The following is an 18877-nucleotide window of genomic DNA, read 5'->3' on the forward strand; positions in this document are numbered from 1 at the left end:
GGTGCCATGAGCAAATGCTTTCTCGAGCCAGCTCGAGATCTCTGAAGTAGTCATCCCGTAGAAGGCTCGGAGTTTCTGAGGGGACCAGGCTCTGACATCCTGGGGGAGGGCCCATGACAGGGGAGGCCTAAGGATCACAATCAGTCGGAAGCGTTTGGCGGCGCAACGCCACCACAGGCGCACATCGCCCTCGGACCACTGAGTCTCGAGAAGCTGCCCACCGGACGGGCCTATCCAGGAGCAAACCTGAGCGTGCGTCTGCTCTCTGAGAGCCTCCCAGACCGAGTCGTCTGTCCAAGTCTCGGTGCCGTCGCTGAGGAACGTGAAAGCAAAGCTAGGGCCATCCCTAGCGGCCAAGGCGGCAATCTTCCCATCCGCCCCTTTGCGGAGTAGGAAGATACTGATGTCAAGACAAGCCGGGAAGGTCCCGAGGTCGGCCACATCCAAGTAGTCCCAAGGGCCAGATCTGTAAAAAGCTGAGACCCATCAGAGTCTGCCACTGAGGGGCTAGCGGACAGGGAAGCCTGCTCTAGTGGTGGTGTAGACTCCGGGTGTCCTGCCAGTGGAGGGGGGGGGGGGAGGAGGCTGGGGGGTAGGCAACTCAGACTCCACGGAGGCGACTAGCAGAGGAGGTGGAGGAGGAACGGGGGCTGCCCTCGGCTGGGAAGCCGTCGGTGCAGCTAACTCTGCAGGAGAGTCGAGAGAGACGGGGGGAGGGGGATGGGGATGCATCTGGAACTGGGGCTGAGAAGGAGGAGGAGGAGACTGAGGAGGAAGAGGTGGGGGGTGAAGCTGCGGGTTAGGAGAAGGGGGGTGAAACTGGGGAAGGGGCTGGGACTGAGTGGAAAGGGGCGGGGGAGCAGAAGAGAGGGGGATCTGAGGCTATGAAGGGCGGGCTACCGTCGAAGAAGAAGCTCTCCCAGGTCCCTGGGGCGGCTGCCTGTCAGGTCTCTGAGGTGCTGCTGCAGGGATGGGTAACGTCTGCCTCCTTGCCTTTATCCGAAATCTTCTTGTTCTTTCCTCTTTTCCTTCTAACCTCAGTTCAACCGCCCACTAACTCTCCGGACTCCGGCTGCCTCGACTCCTCCTGACGTGGCTGTCTGAAGGGGGGGGCAGGGGCGGAGGGGGCGGGGGCGGGGGAGGCCGAGAAGAGCTGGCGAAACATGGACAAGCAACCACCAAGTGCCCCAAGCCGTGGCACCTCAGGCACTGGCCTGGCTGTCCGGTGACTACCATGCTCTGGGTGATGCTGCCGGCATCTGTCACGATCTCGATCACTGCAAGGAGAGTCGCAGGATCCGCCACAGCCACACAGACTCGAGGGGCTCCTGCCGTAGTCACCGCGTCAGTGAAAGTGTCATGCATAACCCAACCAAAATGGGAGCCCAGGTCCCTGACAATCGGCTGCAGCTCAGCAGCAAGACCTGGAAAAACTAGCATCACTAGGTGGCGAGGTATATGGAACCGAACATCAAAATCCACTGCGCTGAATCCACGGTACCACGGGACTATCATGATAATCTTTCCATCCACCGACGTGGGGGAACCAGCAATCAGGTTGCTCGCAGCTTTCTCATTGGAGAGTTTGAGCCAGAAGATGCCCCTTTTCATAAGGGCCACCTTTTCAATATGGCCATCCTCTAGCATGAAAGTGGACTGGAGCCAGTCCCCAATGGCTGATCTGGAGGAAGAGTGTCCAATGACTCTGTCGTAAACAGAGGTACGGGCAAAGTCATTGGCAACCTCCTGAACCCGAGATGATTGTTGCTCTGTCAGGATAACACGGTAGGCATCTGGAGAGGGAGGGTCCGACTGGGCCTCCGGTTCCGGGCAGGGAGCCGCCATACCGCCAAGACAAACTGCGAGCTTCCGATGAAGAAAAGGCTGCCACCCAAAAAAGGGGGGGATAGAAGCGGGAGGGTGGAGCCTAGGTGTGAAGAGGACGGTTGCGGAGGCGGAAGGCGCGGGGAGAATGGAGGGCGGAGACGGAGGAGGCGAAGTGGAAGGCCGAGAGGCAGAGGTGATGCGGGGTGGGGGAGTGGGGACGGAGAGCGGGTGAAGTGAGGAGGAGGTGGGAGCGGGGGGAGGCGGGGCGGGGCAGGAGGGCGGGAGGTGGTGGGGTAGAGGGGCGAGGCAAAAGGGCGGGGTGGAGCGGAGTGAGGGGGCGGGAGGGCGGGGTGAAGGGTGCGAGGAGGAACGGAGGAAGGAAGGGTGGGAGGGGCGGGGGGGTGGTGTGGCGAGGGGCGGGGAGGTGAAGCAGGGGGCGGGGGAGGAGCGGAGTGGGGGCGATGGGGCGGGTGAAGCGAGGGGGCAGGGAGGTGAGGCGGAGCGACGAGGGGGGGGTGAGGTGAAGCGAGGGGGGGTGGCGTGAGTCGAGGTGAGGCGGAGGGGGGGGCGAGGGGGAAGGGAGCGGAGAGGCGAGATGACGCGGAGAGGCGAGGGGGGGCGGAGGGGGCGAGGGGGGGTGAGAGCGGAGGCGAGGGGCGCGGTGAGGTGAGGCGGCGGGTGAGGGGGGGTGAGGGCGGAGAGGCAGGGGTTAGGGGTGGTCGAGGCGAGGCAGAGGAGCTAGGGGGGGGAGGTAGAGCTAGCGGGGGGGGAGGGGAGGCTCGCAGGAGCAACAGCAACCGGATTTTGGTTAGAGCTTCCCAAGGATAGATGCCCAGGTGATAATGTTATCCTAGCTATTCTCAAGTAACGTTTGTTTATTTGTAGCTACTTCAATGAGCTAATGTTTATTTATTTGTTTACACTGTAGTTATATCTCACTTTCCTAGTGTAGGGTGCATAATCATGTCTATGAGCTAACGTTTGTTTATTTCTTGGTGCAGTGTATGTAAGAAAATAATACAATGTTTGTGCTCAACAGATAACAGGATCTCGTACGCAAGAGAGAAAACAAGATAGTATGGAGAATCAAAAATTTGATTATTATAGAATTGATACAATAGATGGCGCTGCCTCCCAACCATGCGCTCCTGTGAAAGAAGCTTCGATGGCGTGCTGGAAATAGTAGAAGACGGAGGCTGGATGCTAAGGAATCATGGTTGTTGTAGCCAGTGATGAAATGGGCTTCACGAGCTTGCTCTTATATAGCCACCAATCGTAGTCGATTAGGCTCAACTGACCCAGTCCGCCCAAAACGGTCGACTGGGAGTCGGTCTTGAAATAGGCCACCAACCATATGATAGAACTAGTGCGCAAAACAGAGCAACTCACCTACGGTTACCATTCGGCCCAGATCCATCCAGGATCATCTGAGGCTCCAAACAGGCCCCACAACCTGAGAGTGGGCTGCCCCGAGAAATGCTCGGTATACCCTCAGTGCGGTCAGTCAAGGGATGCCTTCTCACACTTGCATGCAACCTAGTTGGAAGTGTGCCAACTCTATCTAAAGCCGTCCAGCCATTAGGCCACACATGGCCCCCATCTAGTGTCCAAACCAGGACCTACCGGATAACTGAGCTACTCAAATGCCTTCTCCTCATATGGGGGGCTTACAAGTAGAGTTAGATGGTTCCTACGTAGTTACACGAGAGTGGAGCATTGATATCTAACACCCCCCCTCAATGTCCACCAGCAAGTGAACTTACTTTTTCGGCCCAATGCCAAGTCGATGAAGATGCCTCTCCAGCAAGTCTCTTCCAAGAGCCTTCGTGAAGCTGTCTGCAGCATTCTCTGTAGTCAGACAGTACACCATAATGACAAGCTCATGTACAAAGTGATATTGAATCTCAATGTGTTTTGTGTGAGCATGGAACACCTGGTTCTTTGTAATCGCCATGCAACTTTGATTGTCACATGATAACTGCATAGGCTTGTTCTGCACTGCACCCATATCCCCCAAAATCCTCCTCAATCAGACTGCCTCATAAGAAGCAAAGCATGCAGATTTGTACTCGACCTCGGTAGAAGAAAGAGCAACTATGGGTTGCTTCTTGCTGACCCATGACACAACTCCAGATCTAAGTGAGAAACAGTACCCTGTCACTGATCTGCTATCAACGTCTCCTGCCAAATCTGAGTCATAGAATCCGGTCAAGATGTTGCCCTTGGTATAGGTGATGCCATAATCAAGTGTGCCTTTGATGTATTTCAACACCTGCATCCTTGCCCTCCAATGGTTCTCCCAGGCTCGGGGGGGTCACTCATCATATGTAACCCTATCACGTGAGTTCAACAGAAGGATATTTTTTATTTCTAAAATTTACAGAAATAAATATACATAAGGGACTATTTAAAATAGTTTTGGAAAAAATTTACAGATTTGTATTGAAAAGGGGTACATTTTATTAATGAAAAAATTTACAGATAAGGGATTTTAAATATAGGCCTTGAACGCACGTGATATAGAGGGTTTATACATAGTGACCCCCCTGAGCTCCCAGGGCTTATTGGAAAACCTGCTTAGTACACTAGTCGCAAAACTGATGTCTGGCCATGTGTTGCACAGGTAAATCAAGCTACCCACAAGCATTTTGTACTTCGCTTCGTCCACTAGTGGTGATGAATCCTCATTTGAGAGCTTCGCGTCAACCTCCATAGGGTACCAACTGTCTTGCACTCAGCCATGCGAAATGCCTTTAGTGTCTCTCTAGCATACTTCAGCTGTGAAATGAAAATCTGTTTTGGCTCCTACCAAACTTCAATCCCCAAACAGAAATGCATCAGTTCAAGGTCTATCATTTCAAACTCTCTTCCTAGCAAATGCTTCGTCTATGAGATCTTCTCTTCATGGTTCCCTATTATGACAAGGTCGTCCATATAAAGGACCATGATCATACACCTGCCTCCTTCTCTAAAGATATACAAATTTGCATCAGATGGGCTCCTCCTGAACCCGTTTTGCAGAAAGTAGGCATCAATTCACTGGTACTACGCTCGTGGGGCCTGTTTTAGCCTGTAAAGTGCCTTCTTCAATTTGCAGACTTTACCTTCTAAACCGGGGATCTCAAAACCTGGTGATTGTTCCATGTATACCTCCTCCTTGAGATCTCCATCCAGAAAGGCAGATTTCACATCCATCTGAAACACGGGCCAACTTTCCTGGGTAGCTAAAGCCAAAACACTACGAATTGTGGTTAGTCGAGCTGTGGGAGCAAAAGTATCTTGATAATCAAAACCATGTACCTGTGCAAGTCCTTTTGCCATGAGCCGAGCCTTGTACTTATCCAACGTGCCGTTGGACTTGTACTTGGTCTTGTACACCCACTTGGTTCTGATTACCTTGCATTTTGGTGGTGGATTCACAAGGTCCCAAGTGTTTTTCTTCATTATGGAGCCATAATCTGACTACATAGCCTCCATCCACCTATCATCGCCCTGTGCCTCTTCAAGACACTTGGGTTCATTAGCACAGATCACTTCTGTCATCAAAGCATAGTTGACCAAGTGTTCCTGCACCCTTCTTTGCTCCTCTAATCTCTTGGACCGGCGGTGTTCGGATGGTTCCTCCTCAATGGTTGGAGGTTCTCTGCCATCCAAAAGCTGCTTTACCCACTTTGGGAATGGCCATTGCCATTGTGGTTCTGCAGGCTCTTCTTCATCTTCTTTGTCTTGAATCCTCCCAAGCACCATTGGGGGAGTTCAGTTTGCTGTTGGTGGTGATGCTGGATGGATATCCTGATCCTGGTTGTCTGGGAAGGAAGCATCCTCTTCCAATTGATGCAGCTTTTCTGAGAAGACCACATCGCGACTTACAATTACCTTCTTGGTAATAGGGTTATAGAGAGGGTAACCCTTTGCCTCTTCACTGTAGCCTAAGAAAATACACTTCTGGCTCTTCGGTTCCCATTTGGTCCTGGTAGCATCAGGGACATGCACAAAATAGTCACATCCAAAAACTCTGAAATGTGCAGCTGGAGGGGTCTTACCAGAAAAGGCTTGCAGTGGAGTCATCCCATTCACAGCCTTCGTGTAGCTATGATTCAGGATGTAAACTGCAGTGTTACATGCTTCAGCCCAAAAAGTCTTTGGCAAATCTTTCCCTTTCATCATACTCCGGCCCATTTCATATGTGGCGGGGGTTTCTGCCTCTTGATTCCGTGACTTTTGCAGTAACTTTCGAATTCAGTTGATAGTCTATCTGATCTCAACTTCTTCACCTTCCTCCCCATTTCTTTCTCACCATTACATGCCATTCCTTGAACCTACTAAAAGCCTCATCTTTAGTCTTCAGGAAGTATATCCATATCCTTCTACTGTAGTCGTCGATCAGCATCATGAAGTAGCAGAAACCACACAAAGCTTCCATCTCCATCTTTCCGCAGAGGTCTGTGTGAATGAGCTGTAGAGGAGCCTTTTCCCTATTGGCCTCTTTAGGAAAGGGATGCCGATGCTGCTTGCCCATCATGCAAGCTTCACATACATCGGGCAGATCTGAAATTTCCAGTAGGTCTGCAATCATTCCACTTTTATGCATCTCCTTCAAAGAACTAAGGTTTAGATGACCAAACCTCTCATGCCATAGCTTAGTGTTCTTCACATCGGCTCGAGCACTAAAAATTGAGAGTTCGTAAATGTTGTTGCACCGTGTACCTTTACCAATGACCTTTCCTTGAAGATCCAGGATCTGTGCACCATTCTTATTGAATTGAACTTTGAGGTCCCGATTCGTGATTGCAGAAACGGACAACAAGTTCCTCTTGATATCTGGCACATAAAGAACATCGGACAACTGTTTTACAACTCCATCTGACTTGAGAGCAATCGTACCTTTTCCTTTTGCTGGACATTTTGCATCATTGCGCTCGCAAACAGAAACACACTACCAAATCTTCTTGCTAGATTCCAGGCTCTGATACCATGTAAGAAAATAATACAACTTCTGTGCTCAATAGATAACAAGATCTTGTACCCAAGAGAGAAAACAAGATAGTATGGAGAATCAAAAATTTGATTACTGTAGAACTGATACAATAGATGGCGCTGCCTCCCAACCATGCGCTCTTGTGAAAGAAGCTTCGATGGCATGCTGGAAATAGTAGAAGACGGAGGCTGGATGCTAAGGAATCAGGGTTGCTATAGCCAGTGATGAAATGGGCTTCACGGGCTTGCTCTTATATAGCCACCAATCATAGTCGGTTAGGCTCAATTGGGTGACTGACCCAGTCCACCCAAAACGGTCGACTGGGACAGTCTGCCCAAAATGGTCAACCAGGAGTCGATCCCGAAATAGGCCACCAACCATACGATAGAACCGGTGTGCAAAATAGAGCAACTGGCCTACGATCACCGTTCGGCCCAGAGCCATTCGGGATCATCTGAGGCTCCAAACAGGCCCCACAACCCAAGAATGGGCTGCCCCGGGAAATGCTCCATCTACCCTCAGTGCGGTTAGTCAAGGGATGCCTCCCGCACTTGCATGTAGCCGGTGTGCCAAATCTATCTGAAGATGTCCAGCCATCAGGCGACACATGGCCCCCATCTGGTGTCCAAACCAGGACCTACCGAATAACCGAGCTACTCAAATGCCTTCTCCTCATATGGGGGGCTTACAAGTAGAGTTAGCTGGTTCCCGTGTAGTTACACGAGAGTGGAGCATTGATATCTAACAGTGTAGTTATATCTCTGCTTCCTAGTGCAGTGTAGAATCATGTCTACATGCTCGATTCTGTCCTTTCTTCTATTCATCAAAAGACTATAGAAGATGTTTGTACTTGGTTAAGCCCTTTGAATTTACATGGGGTGTGAGTCATCTTTATGCCTTATCATGAGGAGTAAGTATCAACTCCAACCTTATTTTTACTATTTCTTTGGCAAGTTTGTGTTAAACAATAATCATTTTTAATTTGGTCATGTAGCTCACATTGGAGTCTAATCGCTTGGGACCTTGAAGTCAACCATTTGTGGTTTGTGAATTCAATGGCAGGCTATCATGCCAACTCACCAAGGTAACTGTTCTCTGAATATTTTTGTTTTTTTCTTATTTTGTATCTTATGATCATGACATATTAATATATTTCATATGTCATGATGGAGAGTGCTGCATATCAGCTAGTATCTATTGTCAAAACAACCAGGGAGCAACAAGACCAAGTAGAATTGAAATGACATCTACTAGTGGAGCAAAAAGATGGGCCAGCTGTGAGTGGAGAGTTGCCTACAACTGCATCTTGTTTCTTAGAGAGATTTTTGATTTGGAGTAATCGGTCAAAATGGAATCATATACAGAAGCCAATCTACTAGTGTTTCAGGCTGAGAGTATTCAGTGCCTAATTGCTACCATTGTGAAACAACTTGAAAATATGACTACATTGCAGCATGTATAAAACCTTATCTTTATACTTGTATGCTTGTTCAAGCCTTTATTTGGGATGTGTAAATCTCATAACTTTTTTATATTTTCCTCCAAGAGGAGAAAAGCCTTTATTTGGGATGTGTAAATCTCATAACTTTTTTATATTTTCCTCCAAGAGGAGAAGAGACTGAGTCTAATGAAAGCATGCTATCTTTATACTTCTATGATTATTTAAGCCCTTATTTGGGATGTGTAAATCTCATAACTTTTTAAAATTTTCTTCCAAGAGGAGAAGAGACTTAGTCTAATGAAAGCATGTATGAAACCTTATCTTTAACACCTATTCCATTAATTTTGGACTGGTGCACTATCCAAATTCATTTTGTGAGATAATTTTGGATAAAGCATTTAAAAAAAGAGGCTCTTATAAAACAAAACTTTGAGTCAAAAAGTAAGATTTTAAAAAATCAAATTAGAAAAAATGACGTGACATGTTATTAAAACTAGAGTACATTAAAAAAAGAGGACTTCATGTTGTTAAAAGAGACAAAAAGTAAGATTTTAATAAATCAAATTAGAAAAAATGGCGTGACATGTTATTAAAACTAGAGTACATTTAAAAAAAAGCATGACACATTTGTACAAGAAGTAGATCATATAACTCAAAGCCATATGGTGTTAAGAAACACCTTCCATTAGCTCAGCCTAGAAGATCTCATCTTTGTCTCTCTTGTCTATTACAACTTTACATTAGAGAACTAAAAAGTCTTTATGGAACTGTAGTTTCATTTCTTGTCTATTACAGTTACTTTAGAAAACACATAAGTCTCTATGGAATTAAATTTCCATCACTTGACTATTAAGTCATTAGAGAGAGCATATGTCCTCGAAAGTGCCTACTATGGCATTGGCTTCATGAAAACAAGCAGACCATGTGTAGCCAGGGCTGGCATTGCAAATCTCCTCACAGACTCTCCTCACAACTTGTTTCGAATCTTCCGCCGACTTGTAAGCATTCAAAAAGTCTTCTTTTCTCTCTTGGCTTTCCTCATCTTCACCATTTTTTTCAATACAGCTTCTAGCCACCGCCATATCCTGTACAAAAATTTAATTCATTAGCATAAGAAGTACGTGATTAAAAGAAGCGAAAAAGAGAGCTAAGGATATTCACCTCTTCTGCTGAGTTCAAATCAAGCAGCCATGTGCATAACATATCCTCCTCGAATGATTTTCCCTTCATTGGTCCATACAAAAGAGATCTAAGATAGAATTTGAGTTTAGTAAATGAAGTTGGGTAGTAACTAGTCATTGTCTTAGAGGGAAAGTGGGAGAAGGAGAGTGAGGGAGCGATAGCGAGGGATGCACAGTGAGCTGCCCCTCCTTCAAAAGTGATAGAAAGTGAGGGAAGATGTAAAGTGAAAGACGAATACAAGTTAATCAGAAGGACTAGGATGTAAGAAATAAGAGAGTGTTTGTGGAAGGACTACGATGGAAGAATACAAGTGCACTAAGGCACGATGTGTTCGCTATGATAAGGATAAGGGTTGGAATAAAGTGAGAGAAGCATTGGAAATGCTCTACTTTAAGTGAGTGGAGACTATCCAACTGAATAAAATTTTGTAGAGCATAGGGAATGTTGTACTTTAAGTGAGTGGAGCATTGGGAATTGATACTTTGCCATGAAATATATTACAAATATTACATCATCACATATTCATATCAAAATTCTCATCACAGAAGGTTATATTTCGAAATAATCACATCATCACACATTCACATCATAAAATTGTGTGCATGAAATAAATATATAAATATCATGACTAAATGCCACTTAAGTAATAAGTCACAAATTGGTGTATAATCAACAAAAACTACATCATGATTCATAAATTGCAACAAATAAATCTCAACCATAATATTCATGGAATAAACAACATCATGAGAATATGCTCCTCATGCATATATACAAACACAACATCATACATGCATCACAACTCTTCTAATGCTTCTAGTGGAGACTGTGGCAACTCTTCTGATGCTTCCAATGGAGGCTGTGGTGCTCTAGATGTACACTCAGTCTCTACTTCTTATGTAGTATTCTTATGTAGTATGTAGTGCTTTCGGAGTAGACTTAGTATCCTCTTCCTTAAATGCAAGTGGAGGCTGTGGCAACTCTTCTGATGCTTCCATTGGAGGCTGTGGTGCTGTAGGTGTACACTGAGTCTCTACTTCTTCTGTAGTGTGCAGTACTTTAACAGTAGACTCAGTCTCCTCTTCCTTAAATGCAAGCTCTAATATTGCTTCAGTTGCACGTTGTATTCTAATGGCAGTAATTAGGTCTCGAATGATTTCAGCCCTAAACAATTGTATATCCTCCTCTGAATATTTGAGCTCCAAAGAGTCTTCTGATGAGACCTGTGGCTTAAGTGAGAAAATTTCTTTGAAAATCAACATGCAATTTTAGGCAACTCTCCACCCACAACTATGCCCATCTTCCTGCTCTACTACTAAATGCTTTTGGAAGTCTAGCAAGTCTTTGTACTGTCCTGTTTCTCTGATAGCAGATACCAACTTCTCAATCGACCTGCTCATCATGACATATTAAAAAAACTTAGTGTGTCTATTACATAAGGTACATAATATAGAAGTAACAACACATTAATAGAATACTTACGTTTGCACTGAGCCATGAAAGCCTGCAATCGAGTCGACAAACCAACAATAGTTGTCTTCAAGGTCCCAAACCACCAGACTCCAATGTTCCCTACATGAATAATTAAGAACCATTATTATTTAACACAATGTTGCCAGTATAAGATGAAAATAAAGGTTGCCATGATACTTACATCTCGTGATATGCCATAAATAGGACTCGCACGCCATGTAAATGTAAAGGCTGTAACCATTTACAAACATTAGCTATCGTCTTTCTGCTATCGCTAAGTATAGGAGAAAGGAGGGAATCCAACATATACACATGGTTTTGTACGGCTCTATGAAATCGTGAGATAACTATACTGCACCAACAAATAAATGAATATTAGCTTATTAGATTTAATCAAAATATTGAATTATCAAGCAGAGAAAAAGTTTGTATCAAACCTGAGAATGGCCATCATAACGTTGTTATTGACCTCATTTGAAGCTCTAGAGAGGATTGAAATCTCCTCTCCCCCAAATTCAAGATACTGAGGTCTATGTTGAATCATAAACCTAACATTAAAAGAGCTTCCCAATTATTCCATTTGTAGAGTTGAGGTCTTTTATCCCCTTTGACTCTTTGACGGCATTCATTTCGCACTCCTCTGAGCCATTATCTATTTGCCTTGTAGGAGGGTCCATAATGTCACCCTTAATGATTGCTCAAATGGTACATGTTATAAATGCATAGAGATGCAAATCCATATATGTTGACAGTGTGGTGTCATTTTGTATCTCAAAAATTTAACCAAGTACCAAAAAGCAATTGTAGCCCACCCTCCATCCACAATTATAGATGTGGCTATCCTCTTGATGTGATACTTGACATGTTATATACTCTATTTGTTGTGCCAAGTCACATTGCTGCATTACTGTGTCGATAGCACCTACTAACTTTCGAGCCGATCTGCACATCAAAACATATAATAACAGTGAATATGTGCATTGCATATCAATCTACATGTCAAGAAGTGACAACAAGTGTAGTTTATACTTACTCTAACACAGTGCCATGGACGGATGTCATTGAGTTGGAAAAGAAGCACTTCTTAGCAAAGATGTCCACGACTACTGTTATGGATAAAATTGTCTAAGGAAAAAGGCATTAATATGTGTGTGTGTTTGTATATGTGGCAATAGTATAATAAAATATGGTGTGCATAGGGCCCAGGGTTGAGGTGGCAAGGTATGACCATGTGCCACCCTTCCACGTAAGAGGACCCATAAGGTGTGTTGTACATAATTCATGGTAGTAATATTATAAAATGTAAGGTGGCATGGCTCCTCCATGTGCTACCCCTCCACCTAGGCTGCATTTAGTGAGATATGGCTCAAAGTCCATTAGAGAAGTAATATAAAATAAGTGGATATGGATATTATATTGGGTTATTCCCTCCATATAGGATAGGCCCATGTGGGGGAGGTATAGAAGGTTCAAGAGAGCAAGTTAAATAATGGGGAAAGTAGGATGAGGTGGCAAGATTCCTTGTGCCAACCATCCACTTCTCCTCCTAGAGGTTTGAATATATTATAAAATTAGGAAGAGACCAAGGGAGTATCATAGACTTGAGATATGGGGCTTGATTTATGTGGAAAATTGAGGCAAAGGGTTGTCACACACAATTGAGAGTGCGTAACCGCCTAGCCCACATGGGAGACTTGCATGTGGGAGGATGCATTAATTGGGAGAGACCCCTCTTTTGGCTATAAAGGAGGGGGCTATTCCTTGATGAGACACGCTCATTCTTGTAAATCCACCTAGCTAGTACTTTGATATTTCCCTCTCATCCTTTCTTTCAAATAAAGTATGGTCCTCTTCCCTTGATGTCTCCATCTTTACATTCCTCCTCCTATCATGTACATGCTTCTCTTCCCCCTCTCCCTTTCCCCTTGTGTCATAGTCTCCCTCTTCATTCCCTCCCCTTCTAATTCCTTTTCTCCTCCCATGATAACGATTCGCCCTCACCATCTCCTTTCCCCTATGGCCCTCGAGCGTCGCCATGCTTAGCCTCTAGCCTCTAGTCTTGATTTCTTTTCCGGCTAGTAGAAATGGTGTGGCTGGTGGGATCGAAATATCCACGGCTAGTGGTGAATCTTCTGCTCGTACCGGTCGCATCTACCAAACTGTACCATTTGTGCACCTTTTAAGCTACTGCACGCTCATTCGATTCGCGCATCTACTGTGTTCACCCGTGTGATAGTTTTCTGGGCTGCTGCGTCTTCTAGTCGTGGATAGTTTTCTCGCTTCACGCGTCTATTGCGTTCACCAGCATGACTATTTTCTGGGCTACTGCGTCTTCTCGTCGCAGAAAATTCTCGCTCCGTGCATCTACTGTGTTCACCCATGTGATAGTTTTCTGGGCTGCTGCGTCTTCTGGTCGTGGACAGTTTTCTGAGTTGCAAAACTATAATAGCAAATCCCGTGCCCCCCCCTCTCTCTCTTCTCTTCTTCTTCTACTCCTCTTTCTCTTTCTCTTCTCCTTCTCCTCTATTCTCCTCTCTTTTTATTAAAGAGTAGGATTTGAACCCAAGATCTCCCCCTTCAGAAAAGGGAGACTTATCATTGGGCCAACAAGTTGGAAGTGGTGAAAATGTAATGATTTTTGTTTATATATTGAAATCTCGAGAATCGTAACTCTCTAACCGTGGGGAGTTTGCACTTGCTGTAAAAAGCAAAAGTACTTCATTTCATGAGGTCTATTTACATCTCCTACTAGATCACCGATTCAGAACTTCTCCAAGCTCAGTTCACAGATGCACGCCACACGAAGAGGGTGGATATTTGTCACTTCTCAACGCATTTAAGGATTTGGTGCCTGGTCCTCCACACCTTACAACTACCAATGCACGAGATCTCTTCCTTGATCTTCATGTTGACCTTCAACGGCTGATTGTCCAGTGCATTGTTCAAGGAGATGACGGGTGGGATGATACACCGTGGATGATTCATGGTGAAGAACTACTGATACACTGGGAGAACTTTGATTTTACTTCTACTCATAGACTTTGACCTGGCTCAGCAAGCTATGAATGATTTGAGATTTGGATGTGTTGGAGCATTGCTCCATGGGGATCAATGCCCATGACTCCCCAATGAATGCACAGTTTGTAGACCACCTCTATCCTCATCATGTGTTGCACAGGAGGGTAGGTTTTGTAGCCTAAGGTCTCTGTGGGAGCCAATGGTTTGTCCAAAGGGAGATCGTGAGTGGCATAGGATTGAATGCATTCACAAAACATGTAGCATTGCAATTTGAAGCTAAAGAAGAAGACATTCAATGTCTATCCAAATGAAATGAGGGAAGAAAACCATGTTGCTCTAAAATGGAGGAGATTTGAAAATGTCAATGTTGAAGTATTCAATAAAAATAGATGTCTACTATCATATAAGAGCACCTAGCCAAGGGAGCTTGTAGGTTATGTGGTTCAATCCATCCCAAAATATGTGCTTCACAATTTCACACTCAGTTGGCATGATTAGCAGTTCAAGACGTGCCTTGCCAATTTTCTCTGTGAGACTATTGTATCTGTCATAGATTTTGTAGAAATTTATTCTTTTCAAGAACAAGATGAGATACAAAGTGGTCACTAGTACAACAAGCATATAACAATTCTTATACAGATCATGTACAATCATTTGCTTGATTCTTCCACGCCTGATGCCAATCTGCTTGTTGACTCATAGGAGTCCAGGTCAGTGAAACACATGTACCATTTCTACATTTCAGATGATAGGGAACATTTGTGCAGCATGCTTTTCTACTGCATTGGGAATGGCTGAGAAAGGAAAATCCCAATGCAAAAAATATAATACAACATTGGGTGTGGTCACATGCTGTTGCCTCTCAATTTAAATCAACACATGGATTCTACTTCATCTCAAGTTTAAAATCCTTGACCGGTGGTCTAGACATGATGTGGAATTTCTTTGGGTCTAGCCATGGCAAGGGTGAACATGATGGATGCGGTGCTGTTATTAAGCAAGCTCTATTTAAACACCAATTAGCATGCCCTCAAGAAAAACTCAATGATGCCCATGATGTTGTAACATGGCTTACAACCAATCTCTCCACAGGCGCACATTCAACATACAATAAACAAAGCCTTAAGAATACTGTAGTATGTAGAGTGTTGCATGAAGTGAAAGTGGATGAAGTGCAAAGGAGAAGCCGACACGATTGAGAGAGAATTAAAGGAGTTTGTGGTCTGCACAATATATGGGGCTTTTCAAACAACCAACTGATTAAAACGAGAAAACTTTCTTGTTTCTATAGTGCGTGCATCATAGGGGATCATGATGATTGTGAGAACATTGCACTTGTGAAGACATGGGAGCGAGTTCAAGTTTTCCCTCTATGTTCAGATGGAGCGACAGACAATGGAGAGACAAATGATTCGCCATAGTTTGGGGAAATTTTCGATGACCTCACCGACTGTTTGGAAGAGGGGGATAACTTTGCAGTTGTCATAACTTCTGGTGAGAATGAGAAAGATGACCCATACTTTCTATTGCAGTGTACAAAACTTAAGTACAAAGTTGAGAAAAAATTTAAGGATAATTGGGAACAACCTATGAGAAGTGGGATGTAGTAGTCGAATCTTTTGGGTACAAAAGAATATCCAAGAGAGGCCGCAATTACGAACTACTACATAAGAGTCCACAATCATGTGTGTACTGAATACTCTCATCTAGTAAAAGCTATTAAGCTCTAGATGCAACCTGTGCCACAATGAAACAAGGGCAAGAGTGTCTTCAAATTGGATTTAGACACATATGAGCACATCTTGGAGTGTCTTGGAGCAATGGACAAGGACGACTGAGATAGTACTAAGAAAATGTATGTAGTCTCATTGCAAGGAAACAATATGTCCACTTGTCCTACAAAATGGAATTTGTATTTGAGATGGCTTCTTTTTAGTATATCCCAAACAACCACAATGCTGATTTTATTAAATTATTTTTGTAAATCCTAAACGATAAATCCCATGCTTATTTTTAGTATAACCCAACAACCACCGTGCTAGTTTCCCATAATGAATCCACACATCCTACAAATCCATAGGAGTTCGTGGTCTACACAACCTATGGGGCTTCTCAAACAACCAACTGATTAAAATGAGAAAACTTTCTTGTTTCTATAGTGTGTGCATTATAGGGATCATGACGATTGTAAGCACATTGCAACTGTGAAGACATCAGAGCGAGTTCAAGTTTTCCCTCTACGTTCAGATGGAGTGACAAACAATGGAGAGACAACTGACTCGCCACAGTTTGGGGAGAGTTTTGATGACTTCATTGATTGTCTAGAAGAGGGGCATAACTTTGCAGTTGTCGCAGATTCTGGGGCAAACGAGGAAGATGACCCATACTTTCAGTTATAGTGCATAAAAACTAAGTACAAGGTTGAGGAAACATTTAAGGATAATTGGGAAACAACCTATGAGAATTGGGATGTAGTAGTCGGAGCTTTTTGGTACAAAAAAACATCCAAGAGAGGCCGCAATTACAAACTACTGCATAAGAGTGCACAAACATGTGTGTGCTCTCATCTAGTATTAAGAGCTATTAAGTTCTAGATGCAACCTATGCCACAATGAAAGAAGGGAAAGAGTGTCTTCAAATTGGATTTAGACATGCATGAGCACATCTTGGGGTGTCTTGGAGTGGTGGATGAGGATGACTCAGATAGTGCTAAGAAAATGTATGTAGTCTCATTGCAAGGAAACAATATGACCACTTGTCCTACAAAATGGAATATGTATGTGAGACTACTTATTTTTAGTATATCCCAAACAACCACCGTGCTGGTTTTATTGAATTGTTTTCATAAATCCCAAATGGTAAATCCCATTCTTGTTTTTAGTAAATCCCAACAACCACCACGTTGGTTTCACATAATGAATCCACACATGCTACAAATCCATTCATCTTGCAATAATAGAAGCAAACCACCACGCTGGTGGTTGTTAATATCCTAGTGCAAACCAACCGTCGTGCTGGCGATAACTTATCCTGCACTTCTACCATGCTATCCCTACACTATTGCCGTGCTACTATCCTAAAATTTGTTGCACGGTGCTATACCAAAACAGTGACCTTTAGACTGTTTATCATTTTATTAACCGTCAAATTTCATCCCATTCTTGCGTTTAGTATATCCCAACAACCAATGCATTGGTTTCCCATAATGAATCCACACATCCTACAAATCCATTCATCTTGTAATAATATAAGCAAACCACCGCACTAGTGGCTGTTTATATCCTAGTGCAACCAACCACCGTGCTGGCGATAACTTATTCTGTACTAATCCTTCACTACTACCGTGCTATCCCTACACTACTAGCATGCTATCCTAAAATTTGTTGCATAGTGCTAGTGACCTTTAGATTGGTTATCATTAACTATCATATTTCAACCAGGCTACTTAAAATATTTAAGTACTAACATGGAAGCAGGCCGATACAGAATCAGGTATTACGAGCACCATGAGAATATTCACAAGTTCAAGAAATGTCTGCAAGATTTTTATTGTTTCAAAACACAACAAAATTTTTCTTTTTCAAGGAAATTCCAAACTCCCAACTATCTTATCAGCCTCTCTATGGCAAGCATCTCCTAGCTTTGAGGCCAGTCTATTGCACAATGTCAGACCTCTTCACACACTCCGATTACACACTGCTTGCTTAACTCTGCCGCCTTATATGCCCATAGTAACTCCTTTCGCTGGGGTCCTCTTCATCCTGGTCTTTGTGCTCTAAACATCTTTGTGCCTCTATCATGTTCTGCCAAAAGAAACCTACATCATGAGGTTGAGAAGTACCTTAAAGGATCATGAAAATCAATAGCTAGGGAAATTAATATTCACCATCTTTGACGACTTCAAGTAATACACCCACCACTAAAGCATGTCCACCTTGCAGCTATTTTCCTCCTTCTCCAAGTCTATTTTTGTGAGGATGCCATCCAACATCATCTTTAGATAGAACAACAACATTACAAAGTTATTTGGGTATGCCATATATTCCCTGTAGGTGGATCGATGTACAAAGTTTGGATCGGTGTATAGAGTTTTGGGGCTAGATTTCATAATGGGCTCTTAGTTGTGTCTACACTGCACTTAAATAGGGAGAGAGTTCATTGAGCTCGACCTTATCAATCTTGAGTCTCATGTTAGTTTGGTAATCAAAATCTTTGAGTTCATTGAACCTGACCTTTGCATTCTTTAGTCTCATCCTAGTTGTCTAATCGAAATCTTTCATCTCACATTAATTCACTAATAGAAATCTTTCAATCTCACATTAGTGATCCAATCAAAATCTTTTGTCTCACATTACTTGTCAAATTGAAATCTTTCATCTCACATCACTTGTCAAATTAAAATCTTTCATCTCATTATTATCACCGTGCTGGCGTGGATCAAAGGACACTCTTGGGGCACCAAATTAATATGTAATATCTTACTACCCTCGTCCAAAATCCAGGGTATGGGGGGACGAGGTCCATAAATAATATGCATGGATTTCCTTTAAAGATTTCAAATATGCAAGGGAACCCCTCCCACAAAATATAAGGTGCATACCTTGAAAAATATGCAAGGTTTTAAGATTTATAAATATTTTTCATAATATGTGAGGCCCAAGGGGGGGGTCTTTTGGATGACGGGGGGTAAAACAAAAATACACTAAAATCTGAAAACCCATCTCCTTTCAAATTAATGTAACTTTTTCATGTGTTACCCAAATTTCAAGGTGTAAAGACATATTTGAAGCTGTTTTAGTGTAGAACACAACGATGCTAATTTGATGAATTTTTACTCATGGCATATTATTGTTAAATTCATCTCATAATCAATATTTTGATAGGTTTTCTTACTAAAGGGAGTTGGCGCCCCAGGAGGACACTATCTAGTCACATAGCTGAGAAAACATTGCCCAGGT

The sequence above is a fragment of the Dipteris shenzhenensis genome, chromosome 3 (genome assembly GCF_047967505.1).
Source record: "Dipteris shenzhenensis isolate YYH24624 ecotype China chromosome 3, Dip_SZ_1.0, whole genome shotgun sequence".
Taxonomy (NCBI): domain Eukaryota; kingdom Viridiplantae; phylum Streptophyta; class Polypodiopsida; order Gleicheniales; family Dipteridaceae; genus Dipteris; species Dipteris shenzhenensis.